This window comes from Mesocricetus auratus, unplaced genomic scaffold, assembly GCF_017639785.1.
Source record: "Mesocricetus auratus isolate SY011 unplaced genomic scaffold, BCM_Maur_2.0 Super-Scaffold_100018, whole genome shotgun sequence".
In the NCBI taxonomy this organism is placed as follows: domain Eukaryota; kingdom Metazoa; phylum Chordata; class Mammalia; order Rodentia; family Cricetidae; genus Mesocricetus; species Mesocricetus auratus.
Genome location: NW_024429199.1, coordinates 7,413,910 through 7,430,854, shown reverse-complemented (window position 1 = coordinate 7,430,854; position 16,945 = coordinate 7,413,910). Strand labels below are relative to the sequence as shown.

Genomic DNA, 16,945 nt, shown 5'->3' with positions numbered 1-16,945 from the left:
AACTCCTTTGCCCATCAGTTCTCTCTTTCTGACACTGGATTACGGGATTTCAGTTCAGTGTTTGTCTGTGGGTATCTGCCTCTGCTTTCATCAGTTGATGGATGAAGGTTCTGTTTCCAGAGGCAGTGGTATTGTATGCTGGCACTCCCATGATTCATGTCTAAAATCCATAAATGAGTGAGTACATGCCATGTTTCTCTTTTTGTGACATACCTCACTCAGTATGGTTTCTTCTAGTGCCTTCCATTTGCCTGCATATTTCAAGATTCCATTGTTTTTTTTTCTGCTGAATAGTACTCCATTGTGTAAATGCACCACATTTTCTCTATTTACTCTTCAGTTGAGGGGCATCTAGGTTGCTTCCAGGTTCTGGCAATTACAAATAATGCTGCTATGAACGTAGTGGAACAGATATCCTTGTGGTATGAATGTGCATCTTTTGGGTATATGCCTAAGAGTGGAATTGCTGGGTCTTGTGGTAGACTGATTCTCATTTTCCTGAGGAATCTCCATATTGATTTCCAAAGTGGCTGTACAAGTTGGCACTCCCACCAGCAGTGGAGGAGTGTTCCCCTTTCTCCACATCCTCTCCAGCATAAACTGTCCTTCAAGTTTTTGATTTTAGCCATTCTGACAGGAGTGAGATGGTATCTCAATGTTGTTTTGATTTTCATTTTCCGCATGGATAGGGATATTGAGCACTTTCTTAAGTGTCTCTCAACCATTTTAGTCTCTTCTATTGAGAATTCTCTGTTTAGTTCTGTGCCCCATTTTTTGATTGGGTCCTTTGGTGTTTTGGAAACTTGCTTCTTGTGTTCTTTGTAAATTTTGGAGATCAGCCCTCTGTCAGATGTGGTGTTAGTAAATTTCTTTTCCCAATCTGTGGTGTGCCTTTTTGTCTTGCTGACTGTGTCCTTTGCCTTACAGAAGCTTCTTAGTTTCAGGAGGTCCCATTTATTAATTGTCAATCTTAGTGTCTGTGCTACTGGAGCATTTCTCTTTAATCATTTTCTAAATATCATTAACATTTTAGTTTCTGTTATTTCCCACTCCCTTGACATAATTGGGCTTTACTCTATATCATTACATAACAAGTCAAATGTTTATATCTAGCTAGGTACATGTTTTACAAAAAGAACAAACTAAATGAATAATTGCCTCATAGCTTATTGTAACTTGACTGTCTGGTACCTACATTCAGTACTTTGACATTTATCCTTTCTTATTCTCCATTCTACATGTTTTGTTTGTTTGTTTTATTCCTAACATTTCCACACTGGGTTATTCATATAATCTTGGAAATGTGGTCGTCCACTGCAGCATGGTCGGTCAATTTGTCACGGTTTACAATCTTAATGACTTCTCCTTTCACAGCAGTTTTCAATTACCAATTGATTCTCAGCTGCACTTGAGGAATCTGAGCTAATTTCAGCTTTCCATTTTTGGATTCTGTATGTCTTGTGCTTGCACAACTCTTGCACATGCTGTTGAAACTGGTGCGATTTCACATGTACCCTTATCCTTCTTTTTCCTCATAGTTATCTGCTTTGTCCCTTTCAATGTGCTTTCCCCAAAGTGATCCTTGAGATTTGGGAGGAGTGTGATATAGATATCTCATAGATGGCTGAGAGCCTCACAGTCTCTTATTCTCTGCCCCCCAAGCATTTATTGGTCTCTGTGTCAGTAATTATCTACTGTAAGTAGAATGGATATAAGGATAATTAATTAGGAATCAATTTAATAATATGTTTATCTATCAGAATAATAGTACCTCTCCATATTGTAATGATATTTTGCAGAAATAGATTGCCTGCAAAACTCATGCATGGAGGGAAGAACTTTTGACTCTGCCACCTATTCACAACTCAGTGTCAATTCTAAAAGTCAATCCAATTAATCTAAAGAATGTAAGAAAATAAGAGGGAGTAACTAGAGTAAAGAAGGAAGTAGAGGCTTCTTTTAAAAATATTAGGATTACTTTGGCTACAATACTCACTAAATACCCCCAAAGAAGCTATTGTCTATACAATACTAAACTATTTTAAAGATAGAAAATGACCTTGGGGTTACAGTGCTGTTGAAGAAAATGGACCAGACTTTATAATCCATCTAGAGTGGTTGTGGCTTAACTTTTCCCAATGCTTTTGTAATAAGAGATACTTTCATTTATGGTGGTGGATTGCTGAATATCTGTTCAGGATAAGTAGCATTCATTATTTAATGCATACACAGTAGTTATTCTTAGTAGGTTCTAACTTAGTGATATTTTTAAGTACAGTGCACTTACCTGGGATACCCCAAACCTCTCCCTTTTCAACTGTTAATCATAGGCATCTTCAAAGCTCTCCATGATATCAATGCTATCAATGATAACATAAATTTAACATACTGTAGAAACTCATATATAACAAAGGAATGTGTACAGAGAGTTCAGAAACACAGGAGATGCTGTATTTACCTTTCTTGAATAGTGTCCTATCCTTCCAGTATTTGTCACCATTGATTTTTTTTCAAATAGAGTTAACTTTATTCTCCATTGAACATTAGATGTGATGGGTTCATTAAAATGGCTTGTGAAATTCCTTAGGAAACCTTTCAGGCACTTAAATGAATAAACAATCTCTTAAATTATGGATATATAGCTTTGATAAGTTTACTTTCACAACCTCTACCTCTTCTGGTCCCATGGTACAAACTCAGCTTAAGGCACTTAAACTTAACATGGCAGAAAAAAACAATGGAATTCATAAAATGTAGCAATAGATTGTAGTTGACTATGGGCTGAGAAGGAACATTATTCACAGGGGAAACATGAGCATGCTTCATTTAACTGAATGACCAAGAAGAGGCAAAGATGTGGATATGTGAGCTGATAGCACAGCAGGAAGGGAAATAAGCTGGAAAGGCTTTGGGAAAAGTGTCCAGAGCACTGTAGTGTGAGCTGTGCTGACACATTGAGAAGTGCCTGGCCAAAGTGATCTTAAGGATGGATACAGTCTGTGCCTTGCAGAATATTAAGCAGAGCATAGTGGGAAGATGTAGTGTCACCACATTTTAGTCCTTGATTTGAGCCAGCAGTTCCACTGAGAAGAATAAGATTGTACATAGAAATTTGGGGCCAGCATACTGATTTCAACATTTCTGTGCAGTACTTGAGTTAAAGAGTATGTGTTCAAAATTCCAAATCAAATCCACATCAGCTCCAAACAATAGATGTGTGTATTATCAGTACAATCATCAAGATGACAAAGAGCTATTTTTTTAATCTAGACTATCTCCTTCCAAAAAAGACAATTTTAAAATCTCAAAGTAGCATTTTCTTTAATGATTGAAACTTATAACTCCATTTTCTCTACTCAAATCCGGGTTTCCCAAATGATATAAAGATTTGCATCAAGGTGCTAGGAAGAAGATTCCAGAATACAAAGGCAGACACTTTACTGAATGAAGCAAGAAGAGGGATAACTAAATATTTTATGAAATACATTTTAAATGGACTAAAAAGTAGAATAGTTGATTGTGAGAATGGGAATAGTATAAAGGACAGGGTATACACAAACACTGCATATTGTTTACAGGTATGGAAATAACAGATAAAACTGCCTTAAAACATCAAATGAATATGTATTAATAAATAGCCAGAACTTTAGAATGGAGAGCAAGTGTGAACAAATCATCAAATAATCCTATTAGAGGGAAGGAAACTAAAGGGAGTTTAAGACAAGTGATAGAGACATGGACACATTTTCATTAATAAAGACAAGCAAACATGAAAAAGGGAAATCTCTTGGGACCCTAATGCTGGACAAAGAACTACAGGCAACTAAGGAATGCTGCAAGCAGGAGAAATGGTGTCTCGCAGAGCAGAGCACAATGCTTGGTTGGCAACACAAATGGTCATCCTGGAGTCAAATTATATCAAGCATTATATGGACTGAGCAGATTGTGTATATATATATGAGGCCATGCATTTGAGAGAGAGAACAAGGGTGGGATGGGGCTCATGAGAGAGGATGCAGGGGAAAAGAAGAAGTGATGTAATTATATTTTAAATTGTTAATGAAAATTTGAACAGATTAGTATAAGTTATGCTTTATTTATTCCAATAACAATTTCTATAGCTTAGGGAAGTTTACTTTATTTCCCATTTTCTCTTACAAGTGGTGCTCCAGCAAGCATGCTTCTGTAACATAATAACTAAAAGGTTATTTTAAAATTCAACATCTAACAGTTCAACATTTATTTCCCATCTTTACCAGAAGAAAATATTTTTATATATTACATAGTTAATTCATATCCCACATAAAAGTTTCCATTCATAAACAAAAACTTGAAATGACTCATAATGTGTATCATGACATAAGGAGCTTCCTATACAATGTACCCTAAGGGTACAGTTATACATTTTTTAGCTTTTTGCATTTTGATTTGCACAATTTCACCTCACATATTTGACATAAATTGAGAGTGACTCTAATGTTTATATATTTAAACTTCAAAATGCAAACTGTATGCTCAATACACAACAATGAAAGAAAACAATACAATCAGATAATGAGAAAAAGACAGACTGCAATCCAATCCAAAAAGACATAACAGATAGATACCAAATGTGTGAATATGTTCACCGTTATTGTCTATTAGAGAGATGCAAGTTACAACTATAATAACATACCTACTCTTGTAAAGAGGTTGTTAAGAATACATACGGTCAATGTCAATTCTGACAAGGGTTTTAATAGACTATATCATTCCTTCAATGATGAAACTAAAGTGTTAAAAATACTGTGACTAACATATATCACTTCTCTCTTCTCTCTTATATAAAGAAAAGTTTCCTTTCATCATGGATGCTGAAACGTGTATGTCCTTCTTAAATTCCATTTGGCAGGTATTTTTTTAATCTTTTTATTTAAATTAGGAACAAGCTTGCTTCACATGTCAAACCCAGCTCTCTCTCCCTCCCCTCCTCCCCCGTCCTCCACAAAACACTGCCCCCCACCCAATCCCCACTATGTTCACCATGGAGAGTGAAATCCTCCATGGGGGATCTCCAGAGTCTGTCATTTCATCCCATGCAGGGCCTAGGCTATTGCCCAGGTTTCCAGGCAGAGAGAGCATCCCTCCATGTGGAATGAGCTCCCAAATTCCATTTGTATGCACGGGGTAGATACTGATCTACTATCCAAGGACCCAGAGATTGCCAAGGCCTCCAAACTGACACCCAGATTTAGGGGACTGGATCAGTCCTAGGCTGTCCAAAGCCATCGGTCTGGGGTCCATGAGGTCCCTCTTGTTCAGGTCAGCAGTTTCAGTGGGTTTCACCAGTCTGGTCTTGACCACCTTGCTCATCACTTCTCCCTATCTGCAACTGGGTTCCAGGACTTAAGTTCAGTGTTTAGCTGTGGGTGTCTGCCTCTGCTTCCATCAGCTATTGGATGAAGGCTCTAAGATGACATATAAGGCAGGTGTCAATCTCATTATCAGGAAGGGCATTTAAGGTAGCCTTTCCACTATTACTTAGTTTGCCAGTTGGTGTCATCCTTGTGGATCTCTGGAAATCTCACTAGTGCTGGATCTCCCCTCAAGCCTATAATACTTCCCTCTATTATGGTATCTCTCATCCTGCTTTTCTCTATTCTTTTCCTGACTCAACCTTCCTGCTCCTCCAAGTCTTCTTCTCCCCTCATCTTCTACTCTTCTCTTTCTCTTAGCCAGCTCTCCCCTCCCACTATGCTCCTAATCTCAAAAGATCTTGTCCCTTTCCCCTTCTCCAAGGGACCATGTATGTCTCTCTTAGGGTCCTCCTTATTTCTCAGCTTCTCTGGCGGTATGGATTGTCAGCTGGTAATCTTTTGTTCTATGTCTAAAATCCATATATGAGGCAAAGGGTTCAAACCAGGCTGCAGAAAACCACAGAAACAGCGGAGCTGAACAAGAGAGAGCTCATGAACCTCAGACTGACAGCTGGGAAACCAGCATAGGACTGATCCAGAACTCCTGAAAGTGGGTGTCAGCCAAGAGGCCTCCACAATCTATGGGGTCTCTGATAGTAGATCAGTGTTTATCCCTAATATAGGAATAGACATTAGGAGCCCACTCCACATAGAAGGATACTATCTCAGCCTAGCCATATGGGGAAGGGCCTAGACCCTGCTCCAAATGACCCTGCTCCAAATGATAAGGCAGACTTTGAAGATCCCCCATGTAAGGCCTCACCATCCCTGGTGAGTAGAAAGGGGATGGGAGAGTGGGTTAGTGTGGGGCAGAGGAGGAGGTAAGTGAGAGAGAACTTGCACTGACATGTAAAACAAGCTTGTTTCTAATTAAAATAAAAAATAAAGGTCTTGACGAGATCAGGGATAACAGGAACATACCTAATTAAAAGCAGTATACAGCAAACTGACAGCCAACATCAAACTAAATGGAGAGAAACTCAAGGCGATTCCTCTAAAATCAGGAACAAGAAAATTATGACCACTCTCTCCATATCTCTTCAATATTGTACTTGAAGTTCTTGCTAGTGCAATATGACAAAGAAAGGAAACAAATTGGAAAGGAAGAAAACAGACTTTCACTCTTTGCAGATGATATGTTAGTCTATGTAAGTGACCCAAAGAATTCTACCAGGGAACTCCTACAGCTGATAAACACCTTCAGCAAATTGGCAGGACACAAAATTAACTAAAAAAATCAGTAGTCCTACTATATATAGACAAAAAAGGGGATGAGAAAGAAATCAGAGAAACATCACTCTTTACAATAGCCACAAACAACAGCAAATATCTTGGGGGTAGCTGTAACTGAACAGGTGAAAAACCAGTATAACAAGAACTTTGAGCCTGTAAAAAAAGAAAGAAATTAATGATGATACTAGAAAATGGAAAGATCTCCTTTGCTCTATGATAGGTAGGATCAACATAGTAAAAATGGCAATTTTACCAAAAGTAATCTACAGATTCAATGCAAACCATATCAGAATACAAGCAGAATTTTTCACAGACATTGGAAGGACAATGCTCAACTTTATATGGAAAAACAAAAGACCCAGGATAGCCAATAAAACCTGGGCAATAAAGGAACTTCAGGAGGCATCACCATCTCTGACTCCAAGCTCTACTAGAGCTATAGTCCTGAAAACAGCTTTGTATTAGCACAAAAACAGACAGGTAGACCAATGGAATCGAATCAAAGACCCTGATATCAACCCACACATCTTTGTACACCTGATCTTTGACAAAAAACCTAAACTATACAATGAAAAAAGAAAGCATCTTCAACAAATTTTGCTGAAGTCACTGGATGCTGGCATGTAAAAGACAGAATATAGATTCATATCTATCATCATGCACAAAACTCAAGTCCAAATGGATCAAAGAGATCAATATCAACCCAGCCACACTGAACCTCTTAGAAGAGAAAGTGAGAAGTACCCTTGAAAAATTGGCACAGGAGACTGCTTCCTGAACATAACACCAGTAACACAGACACTGAGTTGACAATTAATAAATGGGACCTCCTGAAACTGAGGAGCTTCTGCAAGGCAAAGGACACAGTCAACAAGACAAAATGACAGCCCACAGAATAGGAAAGATATTCACCAACCCCACATCTGACAGACGGCTGATCTCCAAAATCTACAAAGAACTCAAGAAGCAAGTCTCCAAAGCACCAAAGGATCCAATTAAAAAGTGTGAATTTACACATTGGAGTAGTACTCAGCACAAAAAACAATGGAATCCTGAAATTTGAAGGTAAATTGATGGCACTAGAAGAAACCATCCTGAGTAAGGTAACCCAGACACACACAAAAAAACCCAAACATATGTACTCATTCATATATGGATTTTAGATATGGATCAGGGGAGTGTCAGCTGACAATCCCAGTGCCAGTGAGTCTGGGAAACAGGGAGGTTCCCAAGAGAGATGCATGATACCCCACAGAAGTGGAATGAGGCAAGATCTCCTGAACAGATTTGGAACACTGGTGGAGGGGAGAGGGAACCAGGATAAAGAGAGGGGTATAAGAGGAAGGGAGAAGATGGCATGGGGGAAGAGGAAGGTTGAGTCAAGGTAAGGATAGAGGAGAGCAGGATAAGAGATACCATAATAGATCGAGTCATTACAGGCTTGAGGAAAGAGCTGACACTAGTGAGATTTCCTGAGATCTACAAGGATAAAACCAACTGGAAAACTAAGCAATAGTGGAGAGACTACATTAATAGCCCCTCCTGGATGATAAGGTTGATGACTACCTTATATGCTATCCTAGAACCTTCATCCAGTGACTGATGGAAGCAGAGACAGATACCCACAGCTAAATACCTGAACTCTTGGAACCCAGTGACAGAGATGGAGGAGTAATGAGCAAAGGTGTCAAGAGCTTGCTGGTGAAACCCACAAAGACAGCTGACCGAACAAGAGGGAGCTCTTGAACCCCAGACTGATGGCTGAGAGGTCAACAGGGGAATGATCCAGACTCTATGAATGTATGTCAGTGAGGAGGCCTCAGAAATCTCTGGGGCCTTGGGTAGTAGATCAGTGTTTACCATGGTGTATGAATGAACTTTGGGAGCCCATTCCAAATAGAGAGATGCTCTCTCAGCCTGGACACATGAGGAAGGGCCTAGGTCCTGCCCTAAATGAAATAACAGACTCTGGAGATCCCCCACAAGGAGGGCCTCAGCCTCCCTGGGGAATGATGTGGGGATTGGATAGGAGACTGGAGAGAGGCTGGTGGAGGCACAAGGGAGGAGGGGTGGGAGAGGGCGTGGGAATTGACATGTGAAACATTCATGTTTCAAATTTAATAAAAACATATTGAGAAAAAAATAAAATAAAAACTGTGGTGCATAACTAAATAGAGAATTCTAAATAGAGGAGTCTAAAATGGCTGAGAGACACTTGAGAAAGTGTCCAACATCCTTAGCCATCAGAGACATGCAAATCATAACAACTCTGAGATACCATCTCACTCCTGTCAGAATGGCTAAAATCAGAAACATCAATGACAATTTATGTTGGAGAGGATGTGGAGAAATGAGAACACTCCTCCACTTCTGGTGGAAATGCCAACTTGAGCAGCCACTGTGGAAATTGGTATGGATATTCCTCAGAAAATTGGAAATCAGCCTACCACAAGACCCAGCAATTCCACTCTTAGGCATATACCAAAAGATGCACTTTCATACAACAAGGATGTCTGTTCCACTATATTCATAGCAGGATTATTTGCAATAACCAGAACCTGAAAGCAACCTAGATGCCCCTCAACTGAAGATTGTACAGAGAAAATGTGGTACATTTACACAACGGAGCACTACTCAGCAGAAAAAAAGATGGAATCTTGAAATTTTCAGGCAAATGGATGACAAGAAGAAACCATCCTGAGTGAGGTACCCAGTCACAAAATGATAAACATGATATGTACTCACTCATACATGGATTTTAGACATGGAGCAGGAGATTGCCAGCCTATAATCCCACCGCCAGAGAGTCTGGGAATCAGGGAGGATCCTAAGAGAAATATGTATGGTAACTTGGAGAAGGGTTATGGAGAAGATCTACTAATTGTATTGGGATCTGGTGGGAGGGGAGAGGACAGGGACATGAGAGAAAATGAGGGGTTGAGAAGAGAAGGGGAGAGAAGGACACGGGAGAGCAGGAAGAGAGGAAATGAGAGAAGGATGGGAGATACCATAATAGAGGGAGCCATTATAAGTTGGAAGAGAGATCTGGCACTAGTAAGATCTTCACGGATCTATAAGAATGACTCCAACTGACATTAAGTGCACCTTAAATGCCCTCCCCTGATAATGAGATTGATGTCTACCTTATATGACATCCTAGAACCCTCATCCAGTGGCTGACGGAAGTAGAAGCAGACACTCACAGGTAAAAACCAAACTGAACTCCTGGTACCCACTTGCAAAGAGGAGAAATGAGCAAAGGAACCAAGATCAGGCTCATTCCTAAACAATGGTGAATGCATGGACCCCAGACTGATGCATGAGAGGCCAGCATGGGATTGATCCAGACACCCACCTCCCCCAAACCTGGGTGTAAGAGAAGAGGCCTTAACAATCTATGGGGCCTTGGTGAGTAGATCAGAATTTATTCCTGGCTTACAAATTGACTCTGGGAGCCCATTCCACATGGAGGGATGCTCTGTCAGCCTTTGACACATGGTGGAGGTCCTAGGCCCTGCCAGGGATGATATGACAGACTCTGAGAATCCCTCATGGAAGCCCTTACTCTCCCTGGGGAGCAGAGTGGAGATGGAGTAGTGTTGGGAGTTGGTTGGATTAGAGGACTGGAGGAGGAGGGTAGGGAGGGGGAACTGAGGGTAACATGTGTAAAAAGTTAAATTAAAAACAAATTAAAAAAATAGAAAAAAATTGAAAGCCATGTTCCTATATGGCAATGCATTAGTAAATTTCACTCAAAGCCTTCAGAGCCCCAGCCTTATTGGCACATGCACATCACAGCATCCGTTGAAAGAAAAGATTTACACTTGCATTAGTCAAAAATGTTAATGAAAAACTGTTCTTATATAACCATGAAGAGTATATTTAGATACACCTTTAAAAGACAACCATTTATCTCCTCTTAGAACATCTCTGACATTGGAAACCTCATTCTAACTGTATCTGGTGACAGAACCTGTGAAATGAGGTCCTGCAGCAGGTAGGCACCTAACATAGGCTCAGCACAGTCACAGGAAGGCCAGCTTGTCATTGGCTTAATACAATCATAGGGTAGCCACCTTGGCTTTGAGTTTTATGATTTAAGTATCCAAGGCTCTGATGTACATGGTTGTCAGAAGAAGGGAAAGAATACGTCATGAAGTTTATAAAACATATGCAGGAACGCTTATGAAACCCCCAAATTACTGTGATCCATTTTAACAGACTGCTCCTAATGCGGCTTTTACTTTCCAATAAAGATTAAAATCGGAAATCTGAAATTTTTTCACCTAGAGCATGAGCCTTGAAACATGTTTCATTCCTCTTCACTGTCCGTTTATTCTATTTTCATCCAGCCTTAGACCCACCTGCACGTTTAACATTTGAAGTCACCAAGCCTCCCTTACAATATTTCCCTTCATGTTGTAGCCTTTGAAAAGAATGACCTTCAGAAAAGCTCTTCATTGCAGGCTTTCAGTACATTGGCGTTTCCATCATCATGGTGATGACATCCTCTTCAGCTTTTTTTCTAGCCTTAATTGTCATGGCCAAGCAGCAATTTAGACCCTTGTAAAAGCTGAAATGAACACAGAGCTTGGGGCTCATATCTTCCCAGACAGGCACTTTCTAATGCAAATCTACTCACTGTCTCTGTATAAATAAAGCCTGGGAATATCACCTCACTTTTTTCTAACTGGAAATGTGTGTGTGTGTGTGTGTGTGTGTGAGAGAGAGAGAGAGAGAGAGAGAGAGAGAGAGAGAGAGAGAGAGTGTTACAGAATACTCAATATGTATTTACCATGTGATACATCATTTTATTCAAAGCTTGATTCTAGAGAATGTCATACGGTTTTAATGTATAGCAATGCTGACTCAAGATCATTGCCATTCCTACTGAAGTACAGACAATAGCTAAGGTAAATAAAAGTATGAATTATGATTTCTTAATTTGAATGGGACTGGATCCTATATGAAGAATCCAACATCTCACTATATCTTCCTTATATAAGGGTTGAGAAAACAGTTAATGAGAACCCCTAACAAAACAACTGGCTTAATCTTTTCTACTCTAAAGTAGTCAGAGAGCTATTTAAATGTTTACCTGAGTTATTATTCATCATATAATAAGCTTAATGTTTACAATCAGAATAAAATTATTGACTAGAAACACAGAGCTTATAGGAAATATGAGGAATTGGTTTATTATAGTGAACCACACACTAGCAATTTACTTACACATGAAATAAACCTTAAAAATCTTGTGAAGTAAGTGACAGTTTTATCTCATTTCAAAATCATAAGGTTTTGTCTCAGGATGCCAAGTGGAGTAAAAGCTACTTTAGTCAGAATATAGACTCTCTTATTATAGTCAGTTCAGCTATATTTGAACAATTTTTTGAAGACTAGAACATGCTATGTACGTCAATGCATAAACCATAGAGAAAAACAATTAGAAAAACAAAATGTGTTTAAAGATTACTGTGATCTCAATACTCAGAAATACCATAAATAACATTGTACATCTTGTCACTTCTGAAACAGTTAAATTAATATGTTTCTCATAACTTGTATTTTAATGAATATATGGTCACATAAATTTGAATTTATGAATGTTATGAGGTTATCTGTGTTATATTTTTCAGAGAATCTGTGGACATTAAAATTGCATGTTTATAATTCCTTGCAAGGCATCGTGGGATAAGCTGGAATTCATCAGGGGCCCTCCTACCCACTGCTGAGCTCACATAGTATTGGAAAGTGCTCTGCAAGCTGCTCAGGAAGAAAGGTAATGGTATTACTCAGCTGTAACCCTGTGAACTATGAGACGGACTGACCAGAGATGCTGTGATCACTGATACAATTGTGGCATAATTTTATGGGGTCATCAACCACCCTCTGATTGGGTTTGAGAGTTACTCCCAAGAAGGAGTTCATGCCTGGTAAGGTGACAGAGTATGCTCACCCCTTTGCAAGATATTTATATCACTCTTGCTAAGGTCCAGGAAACACTAAGAAGGAGATGAACTAGCAAGATCTGGAAGATAAGAAGGGATATTGTCTGAACAAACAGCCATTATAATCATGATCATCTATCAAAGGAGGCCCTCTGTAGGAGACCTGATTAGGACTGTGCCTGTCAACAGTCAATCCATGGTTAAAGAGGGCCTCACAGGACCCTACCACTCCCTATTAAACAATTTGTTTCTGATAGTTTCTGGGCAGAGAAACCATCAGTTTCAGCTGTGTATCCACTAATGACCTCAACAAGCTCCAAAGGACAGTTCCAAATTCATGACCACACAGACTACCTTGATTAAACACAGAGAATCACAAAAATGGGGGACTTGGAATGAGGAGCAGAGATTGACTGAATTGGGAGTGATATAAAGGCTGGTTGGTCCATCAGCAGAATTGAAACTCATTGCATGCAAATCGCATCCAGAATGTCAAGGACATATTTATTAAAAGTTATTTTTAAAGTTGTGTATTCATTGGCATCACAATGCCTATGATTCATTAATTTTTTTCTTAAATTTGTACACATAAACTGAAAAGACAATGACTCAATACTCTTACAGGCTAAATCAAATGGCCAGTGTGAATACATGTATCTCACTGTGACAGTGATTTATTTACTCTTATGTGTTTGTGATATGTTTGTTGTACATGAGAAGACTGTTCAGTTCTTGAAACCTCAATCCTCCAAGGCCTTGAGTTATTATTTAAAGACTGCACAGTCAACTAGAAATATGATTTCAGAGGCCTTGTGGAGATGTTTTCAAAGGCATCTTGTCTGAACTTTAATATAAATGGAAATATTTTATCATTGATTTGACATTTAAAATACTTCTTCACTGGATATAAAACATATTGAATTACAAACTTTTCTCTGTCAAAACTATAAATCTTTCCCAACCAAATTCTCATATTTGTTGTAAAAGACACTAGATTTACAATGATTTATATTCTTGTAGAGATTAGTAGAGTTTTCTATCTGAATGAATATGAGCCATCCTTTGTTTTTCCTGAAAATAGAAAATATCTCAAGTACTTGCTTGCTGTATGTCTCATGATTTTTCTTTCTTACAACAATGCAATTTTTATCTGTATTCTGAGTTCTATAACAGGTTACAAACAGATCAGTTTTGTATTACTTCTTCTGTGATTATTTTGGTATTATCTCAGGGACTCTGGCAACTCATAGATTAAATCTTTTTTTCAGACTCCATATATGCCCTGTTATCTGTCATTGTTTTGATACTTTTTCTCATCCATCCAGGAGGAGTGACACTGTGAGGGAGATTTGTATTCCTTTCACAATGTCAGTATGATTTGCCAGTCTCTATTCTGCTCCTCAACTTCTCATTTCCTTGAAAACATTATGTTTATATCTCACTGAGCTACAGTCCCCAGACCTTAAGGTCTTATTGGCAATGTGTTGCTTCCAGAAGATCATTAGTTAAATCCCCAAAGTTCATTTGGGAAATACTGCACTGGAAACAGTAGGAAGCTTCCTTATCATCACTGAAGGCTGAAATAACAGTATTAGGAGGAGGCAGAGAATATCAAGCATCTTGTAATTTGCAGGCTAGGTAGAAATGAGCCTAAGCTATATTAATAACAAATAAGATATCTCCATGTCATGATTTGGGAGCTAGTTGGTGGCCCACAGAAAGCCTGTAGCAGGTGCCCAGTTTAGGAAGATTTAGGAGGTGTGACCTTATTGGAGAAAGCTTGTCCCTGGGGGTGGGTTTTGAGGTTTCATAACACATGAAACGCCCAGTCTCTCCTGGATCCAACACATATCAGATATGAATTCTCAGCTACTGCTCCATCACCAAGCTTGCTTGCCTGACTTCACACTCCCTGCCATGACGATCAAGAACTTACACTCTGAAAATGTAAGCAAGTCCCAGTCAAATGCCTTCTTCTATACTTTGCTTTACTCATGGTGTCTCTTTATAGCAATGGAATTGTAACCAAGACACACTGTGAAGATTCACTTCCCTTGGAAATACTGAACATAGCCTCTGCCAAATTCTCATGATTTTCTGCCATTTTCTTCTCCTTTGAATTTTTCTTGGACAAACTGCATCATCTGTTACAGGGACAGAGACTTCTTGGGAATGTACCACCTCCTTAGTTCCACTTCTACTTATCCTAAAGACTGATATAGACAATGACTGACTATTGTATTGAGGCCCAAAGCACTTATCCTTCCCTGATAAAACACATTGGTATGTTCCAGAAGTTCACCATGTATCAGGCAGCTTCTACAAATCACTTAAGGTTGGTGTCTAGATGTTCACACTGAGCTGCCCTTCTTAGTCTGTGTTTCTATAATCACTTTTTCTTTAAACCATGATGTGCTGTGTCTCTGCCTGACAGAACATAACCCAAGGGGTTGGAATTATTTGGAATTGGCTTGAAAATAAAAATCATAAATTCAGTCTACAGAATGCTAATTGCATTCAGAATATCTGGAGAAGGATTTTAGAAGGCGCATCAAGAAGCAACTCAAATAATAGAGATAACTCCACATTTGACAATAAAGGACAAGCCCCTAAACCCCATAGCTCTCCTCTTTAGCCAACCTTCTTTGGTCTATGGATTGTAGTTTGATTATCATTTCCTTAACAGATAATATCCACTCATAAGTGAATTTGTACCATATTTGCCTTTCTGGTTCTGTGTTACCTACTCAGATGATTTTTTTTCTAGTTGTATCCTTTAGCCTGCAAATTACATGATGCTTCTTTAAAAAACATACTGACAGTATTTCCTTGTATAAATATACTATATTTTCTTTATCCATTCTTAAACTGAGGGCTATCTAGGTTATTTCCAGCTTATGGATATTATGAATTAAGCCACACTGAACATAGATGATCAAGTGTCATTGTGGTAGTAGAGCTGGATCTGGAGGTATATCAATTTCCAGTTTTCTGAGGAACAACCATATTGATTCCTATAGCAGTTGTACAAGTTTGTACTCCCACCAGCAATGGAGGACTGTTCCTTCACTCCTTGCCTGTAAAGGGAAGCCTTCTCCCCAACCTGGTTCCAGAGCCGCATCAGTCCCAAATAAACACACAGGAGGCTATATTAATTATGAAGCTGTTGGCCTTGCTTGTTTCTTACTGGCTAGCTCTGACTTAAGTATTTACCCCATAATTGTTAATCTAAGTATTTCTCTTACCGGAGAGGTTTCCGGGCTTCCTACCCCATGGCAGTTACCTCTTGACTTCCTGTGTTTCTACTACCCAGAGTCCTCCTGGACTCCTAGTCCCACCTATCTTGGTTCCCTATTGGCCAACAGTGCTTTATTGACATATACACAGGACTTCCCCCATCACTTGCCAAAATGAACAGTCATTTGTTATTGGCATAAGATGGAATCTCAAAGTTTTGATTTACATTTCCTTGATGGATAAGGATGGTGAACATTTCTGTAAGTATTTCTCAGCCATTTAAGATTCCACTGTTAAGAATTCTGTGTTTAGATCTGAACCCCATTTTAATTACATTATTTGGTTTGCAGATGTTTTAGATTCTTGAGTTCTTCATATATTTTGGATAATTGCCCCTGTCAGATGTGGGGTTCGTAAAAAAATTTTTCCCATTCTGTAGACTGCTGTTTTGTTCTATTTCTGGTGTCCCTTGACTTACAGGAGCTTCTCTGTTTCATGAGGTCCTTTTTATTGTGTATTAATCTTTGATCTGAGTGCCTGTGCTAATGGTACTGTGTTCAGAAAAGTTGTCTCCTGTGCCAATGTGACCAAGACTGCTCCCCACTTTCTCTATCAGGTTCAATATGTCTGGTTTTATGTTGAGGTTTTGGATCCACTAGGAATTGAAGTCTGTGAAAAGTGATATATAGGGATCTATTTTCATTTTTCTGTATACATAAAGTTTGACCAGCACCATTTGTTAAAGATCCTTTCTTTTTCCAGTGTTTATTTTTCGATACTTTATAAAAAATCATGAGTCCATAGGCATGTGAATTGACATCTGGATCTTCAATTTGATTTCATTGATCAACATGTCATTCATGCCAATATAATGCAATTTTTGCTATACCTCTGTTGTAGTACTTGAATCAGGAATGGTTCTCCCTGGAAGGAGAAATAGAATAGATTCTGTAGTTGGACTGGGGGCAGATGAGTACTGAAGCAGAAGGGATCAGTTGGGAGCATAGAAGGAGAGAGGTCAGGGAAGGACAGTGGAATTGGTGGATATTTAAGGCATGGTAAAGAAAC

At 38.9% G+C, this 16,945-nt stretch overlaps 1 long non-coding RNA gene across 2 annotated transcripts in view; it reads right to left on the bottom strand.

The window, feature by feature from the left end:
- LOC121132901 overlaps window positions 1–15,926 on the bottom strand; it is a 138,090-nt gene extending 122,164 nt beyond the window's left edge. For both annotated transcript variants that reach the window (XR_005869604.1, XR_005869603.1), the window contains exon 1: window positions 15,886–15,926. This is a non-coding gene — a long non-coding RNA (uncharacterized LOC121132901). The remainder of the gene's footprint in view (window positions 1–15,885) is intronic.
- Between the last annotated feature and the right edge of the window lie 1,019 nt (window positions 15,927–16,945).